This window comes from Furipterus horrens, unplaced genomic scaffold, assembly GCF_987537825.1.
Source record: "Furipterus horrens unplaced genomic scaffold, mFurHor1.1.pri manual_scaffold_5, whole genome shotgun sequence".
Taxonomy (NCBI): domain Eukaryota; kingdom Metazoa; phylum Chordata; class Mammalia; order Chiroptera; family Furipteridae; genus Furipterus; species Furipterus horrens.
In genome coordinates, this window is record NW_028327175.1 from 130,420,362 (window position 1) to 130,428,865 (window position 8,504).

The 8,504-nt window shown below is 37.7% G+C and overlaps 1 non-coding gene across 1 annotated transcript; it reads left to right on the forward strand.

Moving 5' to 3' along the window:
• Positions 1-1,906: 1,906 nt before the first annotated feature.
• On the forward strand, positions 1,907-2,012 carry LOC150009825 (U6 spliceosomal RNA). The gene has a single exon (XR_016511451.1). It is a non-coding gene; the product is annotated as a U6 spliceosomal RNA (small nuclear RNA).
• The last annotated feature ends 6,492 nt before the right edge of the window (positions 2,013-8,504 follow it).

An 8,504-nucleotide genomic window follows, 5' to 3' on the forward strand; every position in this document is an offset into this window, starting at 1 on the left:
TTAAGTACAAACCACATATGTTTTATCTTATTTCCTGACATAAATACATGACTATTTGCTGAACTGCCTCTTCAATAATGAAGGTAGAATATGTTTTTGTGAGGTTTTTAACTACCTCTGCATCATTTCTATTCTTAATATTACCCAAGTCTTTTTAAAGTGTGGCCAGTATATGTTATTTTACAACCACATCACCTGCCTTCTGACTTTTTTGCCATATATGAACGAGTACAGCCATTATTACTGAACTACTACTTCCATTAAAAAATCAAACTTTTTTTCTGAGGTTTTTATGCTGCCTTTCAGTCAGTCAGTGCTGTAATTGCTGTTAATAATAATGATATTTCCATAAATTTAACACAGATTAACAGCAGTTATAAATAGTAATACTGTACTGTATAAATAAAAAAATACCTCTTCGTTGCTGTATCTGTTTAGGCATGATATGTGTAACCTAAGTTGTTTGTAGTCCAGGAATTATGTATTTGTTTTTCATATAATAGAATATCATATACTCTCTCTGTTGCCTTTGTCCTACTGTCTCCTATGTTTCCTTGCAACATGTTGATAAGCAGTTCCAAGAGACTGTACTTAATTGCTGGGCTCTGTTTTGTCTTTGTTTCTTTCTCCCAGATAATAAAAGGGTAAATTCAGATTAGTCTGAGTTAATCATGGATATTGTAAAGATGTTTTTGGTTGGACACGTGCGTAATGAGATGTTTGGAAAATATTCTGCCATGCTTCTGGGAAAGATCTCAGCAATAAAACGTTGTTATGACATGAGAAGACATGTCTCTATTCTACTGGACTTTTTCATTGCTGTATGTTATATTAAATTATAGTTTGTGGCCCCAAAGGGCAATAGCCTGAAGATAACAGTATACAAGATAGGAAAACTCTGGCTTGGGGTGACATCCATTGAGATGCACAACTCTATCTGGACCTTCTCTCTATGAGGACCTTATGTTATTCTGATAATAATGGTTTCTTATTTATCCTTAGTACTATTACTTAGAGCTGAAGGCATTCCCCTCAGTAGAGATTAATTCTTTTCTAAGTGTTAATGTTCTATACAGTGATTTTTGGGAAGAATTATTTCTTTTGACAATTAATATAGGGACGGGTCTTGTGTCAGCCATGGTTCTGGGGAAAAATCAAATTTTAGAAAATATTAATGGCAGACTTACAGTGGTTTGGGCCAGAAAGAAGGGCTGGTGTAGCACCTAGAGACTAGCATCAGCAGGAAGCCATTATCATTCTAAATCCTAAAGGTGCAAAGGATGGAAATTAGTGTTACCAGAGCTCAACAAAATTGTTGGTGCCTCCCTTCAGAGAACCCAAGCAGATGTCATCTGCAGGTAAGCCCAAATGGACAGAGAGAAGCTCTGGGTGGTCGATGGAGAATAAGCAGCACAGTGTTTTTTAATTCCTGTAAATTCCTATGTAAAGGCTCAGTATTAGAAATTTATTCTGCTAGTTGAAAGTTGTGTTTCTCCTTTGTTTTGCTTTGGTGTCACAAATAAATTCCTTTTGAAATGGAGCATTGTGGCAGGTGTCTTCTTTAACACGCGTGAAGCAGACATGTGTATTTGCATTATTCACGTATTTGTTTTGTGTTTGTTTCTTTTTTGTTACATGTGGTGTGAGGTAAGCCATTCTGTATTCCAAATAAATAACCAGTTATCCCTGCACTGTTGATTTATTCAACCTTTTCCTTGTAGGCTTGATATGGCATTTTTATTACATCCTTGCATGACATTTGGTTTTGTCCAAAACATCTACTGAAATATTTGGTCTTGTCCAAAATGTCCATTAACACATTTGGTCCTGTCCAGAATGTCCAATGAGATATTCGGTCCATACCAAAATATCTTTGGCATTTAGTCCTGTACAAAACATCCATGGAGTGCTTGCTTTGGCAGCTCATATACTAAAATTGGAATGATACAGAGAAGATTAGTATGGTCCCTGTGCAAGGATGACATGCAAATTTGTGAGTGTTCCATATTTTTCTGTAATAGAACAAATAAAAATATAAATTTAAAAATATGTAAACATTTTTGTAATCTACTTTTTCACTTTTTGCTATAAAATTGTTCATTTTATCACTATCATCAATACTGTATATTGTCTTCTTAATCCTTGCCAAAATAATCAACCAAAAATTATGTCTCATCTTAATTTTCATTTATATAATTGCTATTGAGATTGATTTGGCTTTCCTTAGATTTCATGGTCACTTGTATTCTTTTGTGTCTTTTGCTTGTTTTTCTGCTGGACTACTCTGTTTTTTGTTGAAAAGACATAAAGTATTTCCTTGGAGATATCTATCTACATATAGATAGATATATAGATATCTCATAAATATTTTCATGGTTTGTCATTTAAAAAGAAATCCATGGAGGCATTGGTCCTATCCGAAATGTCCACTGAGGCAGTTGGTCTGTGATTCATTAAATAATGCATTTAACTTTGTTAAAATTTTATTTGTTATAATTTATGATAAATTTTGGATTTCACATTTATTCTTGTTTGTCATGAAGTTTGGCAGGGATACTCTTTAAGTCAATGAGCAGTTGCTCAAGAATATATCAACCTGATTATTGGCTTTATAGTTATCTGTTAACAATTTTGGTTATACAAATTTGATTTTTTTAATATCATTGTGAAGTTGGTGACTATTTGACTGTGACCACCAAGAACGCATATAACTTTATTGCTTTGCTGTTTATCTTTTGATACTTCAATAACTCTCAAAATTGAAGGATAATACACTACCATCAGCTTTGAAATTTGTTAGGTCACTGTTCCATTTTGTTGTTTGTCCCATGATCAGCCTTTAGTACTGATCTGTATACTTCCCAAGTTTCTGGTGGAAATCTTGAAAGATTCTGGTCTACTGCCTCTGCCACACCTTCCACGGACAAACCCTCCCTCAACATAATCTTTTACTTTAGGTCATCTAAATTTTCTTCTGCATTCTCCACAATGTACTTGTTTTATTTATATCTTCCAAAGGCTTAGTAGTTAGTTTTTATTTTCATTTACTTGTGTGTTAGACACCCTCCACCCCAACTTATTGTTCACTACAGTGGTTGTGGAATGAGTATCCTTTTACTTGCACATTTGCATTTAGAAGTAGTCAAATCACATTTATATTTGCAATCTTGAAATCCATGCACAATGCGATTTCTTTCCTGTGCAAATATATCTGTAAGTGACTTCATCTTTTGTTTGAGCATTAATGGTGTAGTATAACCCAATACTACACTATGTATAGTAAGTAACTGTGTTGGTGCTGTCTTGAGAATGCCATCATTGAATAATGTAGTACTAGCATTTAAGTATTGAATATTATCCAGAATTGTATAAATAAGGATTATTTCATCATCTTGAGAACCAGAACTATGCATAAGATATAGTTCTTCAGATCTGGTCACTATACTCCTGTAATTTCAACTTCATGAAATGAAGTTGGGTTTGGTGATCAATGTCTGTTTTTAATTTTTACTTGCCTCTTTAATGAGTTTTCTTTCTGGTAGCATTGATAGGATCACTATATCATGAATATCATGGAGAACTCTTTGAAGTACCTATGATGGTGTTACACTTGGCTCTTCTGCATCTTTTAACTTATTCAGGGTTTTCCTTACTTCCCCTTCCATCTTTCTGCTGATGTTTTCCATTTCTGTCTTGAATGTTATCCAAATCCTGACTAGCTGTACATCAGGCATTGCAGATTCTCCTGTCTTCATAGCACCAATACATTTTACTACTGTCTGTACTTAAAGGAATGGAAATGGAAACAAAACTTATAATGTAGCATTAGCTTTTCTTTATGTGAGTATACTATTTCTGCCATGTTGTATGGAGAATTTTAAAATCAAGGTGCATATTGCTAAGGAACAGAAGATATTTTTCCTTTCTAGCTGACCAATGATTGCTGGTTTACTGGTAGGAAAAAAATCTTACTAATGTCTTATGGATTTGACACCTGGTTTGGCCCCTGTGGATCAGCCCGTGGGTAGCCACCAGGCAAGGGCATAGTGGTAAGTGTGGGAGTTACACCTACTAAAACCTCTACAAATAGCAGCATTCTTCTTGCAGTCTGCTGCAATCATGCGTTTGTATGACATTATTTCAAGGGAAGCATCAGACATTAACCCTTGCCAATGGATTAGCTGTATGGGGGTTTTTGGATGTCTGATATTCCCCCATGACAGCTGTTATACCTGACTGCTATGTGGTAGGAGAGCCACTCCCATTCTTTCTTCTGAAAAGCCAGATGCTCTTTTTGACTAATTTTTTTTCCCTTTATACCCTACTGTTATTGAAAACAGCCGTACCCAACCAAATGCTCAGTGACATATTAACCACACCATGCATCACGAGATGCCATCCATTGTTTGTTATCCTCTATGCATTTCTCTAATTGTGAATTCCTTAGTACACATAGATAGCTAATTCCAGTTCCACTCATGCACAGTTTGAAATCTGACCCATCTACCTAACCCCATGTACCAGCTTTTATACCAAGGCAAGAGTGTTATTGTGAAAACAACCATAAGACAATTACTGGACCAGTGAAACATGATAATGTTTCTTATGTATTAATCCTGTAAACCAAAAGTATAAACATTATAGGCTATTTGAACCTAGGGATGTTTTCTAAGTGTGAACTTCTTTTACAAGTCCAAATTTTCAGGACCATTTGTCATGGACCAAATATACTCATGTAATGTTTTCAATATGACAAATTTCAGGACCTTTTGCTCTGGACTAACTGTCCCCATGAATGATGGGGACAGGACCAAATTTCAAAACACTTGGCATGGAATAAAAGTCTCAATGGACATTTTTAACAGAACTAAAGAACTAATTTTTATCTACTTAAATATTATGTAGTGGCTATTTCTTTTGACCGCTCAATGCAACATATTTATGTTCTAGTAATCAGTCCTTGAGAGCAAATCCTTGCCCCACATTTCTATTAATGTAGGAATGATTTTTTTTTTTTTTTTTTACAAAATAAACCAATGGGAACCCATCCTAGAATATTTTTTGATTGAGAAGTCGCCATAACTACAAAGTTTGAGTCCTTTTTGCTACCAGCAACTATATCAGGAAAATACATCTGTAAGGGAGAAGTGTTATTAATAAAAATAAAAATATAAAAAGTTGTCTGAAGGATGGTTTGACTTTAAATAGCATGCAGAGGGAAAGACCTCACTGGGAAAGCTGCAGTGGAGAGAGAATGAGCTATTTGGATATCTGGAGGAGCTATGTGTGCATGCAATATTTATACAGTCAAACCTCGTTCTCGAATGTCTCAATTCTCCAGCAGTTCCATTCTTAACCTAGTTGTTCATGGGACAATGTTTCGGTTGTCAAACAAAGCTTTGGTTCCTGAGTCTCCATCTAACAATCCTTTTATGCTGATACCTGTATGATCAGTCAAGTGTCTCAGGCAACAAAAGAAATTCAGTTTTCAAACAAAATGCTCCTTGAACAGTTTTCTGGAACAAATTTAAGTTTGAGAACCGATTGTTTCATGAAACAACACCCCGATTCACACATGGAGAGACTGTGTTGTGGGGCTGTTGGGCAAGGGCCATTGTTTCCTTCTGCACCTGAGCAGTGCCACCATTCTGGTGTTGGACTGTCCCTCAGCTCCCCCAAGGCATCAGCCTGGGGAGTGGCACCAGCTGCTCCCTGTCAACCCCCTGAGGCCCTTCCCTGCCAGGATTGCTCCAGGTGGACAAGTCTTTTTAGTTCTCCATCCTGAGTTCACAGTGAAGACTATTGAGAAGCTCTTAAGGAAGTTTGGGCAGGCTTGTGGAGTGCCAGAGACACAGGCAGAGACTGAGTTGTAAGGCTTTCAAAAAAGAGAGCTTTCTTCCCTGTGTTCCTGAATGGCACAACTGTTCCTGTATTGGGCCCACCCCAACTCCTCAACACATGAGCCTGGAGAGGCACTAGGCCCACCACAAAGGTCCAGGTAGCAACTAGCCTTGGCATAGCCTGTAACTTCTGCTAAGTGACCTCAGACCCAGCACAGGTACTAAATTAAAATCTGTATACACCAAATGAGTATCATTTCCCCTTCTGGGTGACTCATTGAAAACCTGCTTCACACAACTTGCATACTGCCTGAAGCTCTTCCAGAGGCTCAGCCTAAAGGGCAGCTAGCAAATAGTGATGGGTCTCAGGGTTCCCTGGTGCTTTTACTGACCTGCCCAGACCAAGTATGGGTGAAAGCAAGTCTGGGTGCATAGTTTGGCCTGCTGCATCAGAACCCAGTCCCACCACAGGTAGCTACCACCCAGGGATTGCCTTATAGCTCCTAAATGGTAACCCAAAGCTGGTCTCAGGCAGTGTCTGACATTGATGTCTAACAGAGTACCTCGCAAGAGGCCCCAGAACCAACATGCCCAGTAGCTGGCTTCAAACCACATCAGAACACAAATTGATTAGCTCCACAAGTGGCATACCCAAAGGAAGTTCTGGGTAGGCATAAGACCATGCCAGGTTGAATTCAAATTTGCAGGGTCAGGCCCACATATCAGCTCACAGTGTGGTTAGGGTCAGTCCTCTTAGGCATCAGAGCTCAACTCCACCCGTGGTCAGGCCAACAGCAGTCAAGAAGAGGGCTTAAGTAATCCACACAAGAAACATTCCTGGGACACCCAGCTCCGGGAATGAGAGAAACCACACCACTGACACTGACAAGGCTGGAAGATATTGTATATCTAATGAATACATAAAGACAAGCAGAGGCAGTCAAATGGAGAGACAGAAACATATTACCAATAAAAGAACAGAAGAAATATTTAAAAAATGCAATGGAGGCAAGCGGTCTACTTACAGTTCAAAACAGTGGTTATAAGAATGCTCAAAGAACTTACAGGTTTATATACATCAACATAATATGTAGTACACAGTACTACTGAAAGGGATATGAAAATGAAAGCACAGGGACTCTGGAAGTGCTTTATTAGGGGAAGAGTATAAATCAATATTAAGACGGAAAGGCAGAGGGGAGTTTCAGGAGCAATACATCACCACCCGAGCTATCAGCATCTGAAGTTCTCAGGAGCCTCTGGGAGCAGGTATGCAGGGAAAGGCAGAGGGGAGTTTCACAGGGAATACATCACCAACTGAACTTTCAGCATTCAAAGTCACAGAGCAACATGCCGGAAAGCCCCAGGATAGTGGTCCTCTGGTGCCTTGGTGGGAACACCAGGGGTCCCAGGCAATGCATCTACACCATGGGTGAGGCTTCAGAGGATTGATTGCAGCTCCCTAACGTATATAGATTTTACTAAGAATAATTATATGAAGAAAATTGCTCTCTGCATAACAAGAAACACCTGGTGGGTCCTTGGCCCTGGGAATTGGCCAGATTCTCAGAGTATACAGAGCCACCTCTCCCTATTCTAGTGTTCAAGGTCAGTACAGTCTTGTTTTGGGGGGATGCTTATATAATAGCTCTTGGCACTTTTCCCTTCTGGGGTCATGTCTGGGACCATGTGCCTGGGTCACTTTTAGGCCTCAGCAGTACATAAGGCCATATATGACAAATCCACAGCTAACATCCTACTCAATAAGGAGAAACCAAAAGCATTTTCCTCAACATCAGTAAAATGGGATGTCAAATTTCACCACTCTTATTCACCATAGTATTGGAAGTCCTAATCACAGCAATCAAAGAAGAAATAAAAGACACCCAAAATGTTATTTTAAAAAAGAAGTAAAGTTGTTATTTCCAGGTGACATGATACTGTATAAAGAGAACCCTAAAGATTTCACCAAAAACCTAGAACTGATCAATTTAATAAAGTAGCAAGATACAAAATTAATACTAATAAGTCAGTTGCATTTTTATACACCAATAATGAACTATCAAAAAGAAAAACTATGAAAATCCCATTTAAAATTGAATCCTGAAACTAACATCTAGAAACTTAACAAAGTTGCAAAAGATATGTACTCATGAAATTATGACAATGGAGAAGAAATGAACAAGATACAAATAAATGGAATTATATACCATGCTCATGGATAGGAAGAATTAACATCATTAAAATGTCCATACTACCCAAAGCAATCTATATTGCAATCTAAATGCAAGCACTATCAAAATGCCACTGGTATATTTCACAGAATTTGAACAAATAACCCTAAAAATTAGACCCTAAAAGACCCTGAATACCTATAGAAATCTTCAAAAAGAAAAACGAAGAGGTAACACACTACCTGATATCAAATTATACTACATGGCTATGGTTATCAAGACATGGTACTGGCATGAAAATAGACACGTAGATCAAAAGAACAGAGTAGAGAGCCCAGAAGTAAACCCATGACTATATGATCAATATTGTATGAAAAAAGAGGTAAGAACAACGGGGTAAAGATAGTCTATTCAATAAATGGTGTTGGGAAAATTGGACACGTTCATGCAAAAATAAAACTAGACCACTTACTCTATATACATGAGTGAA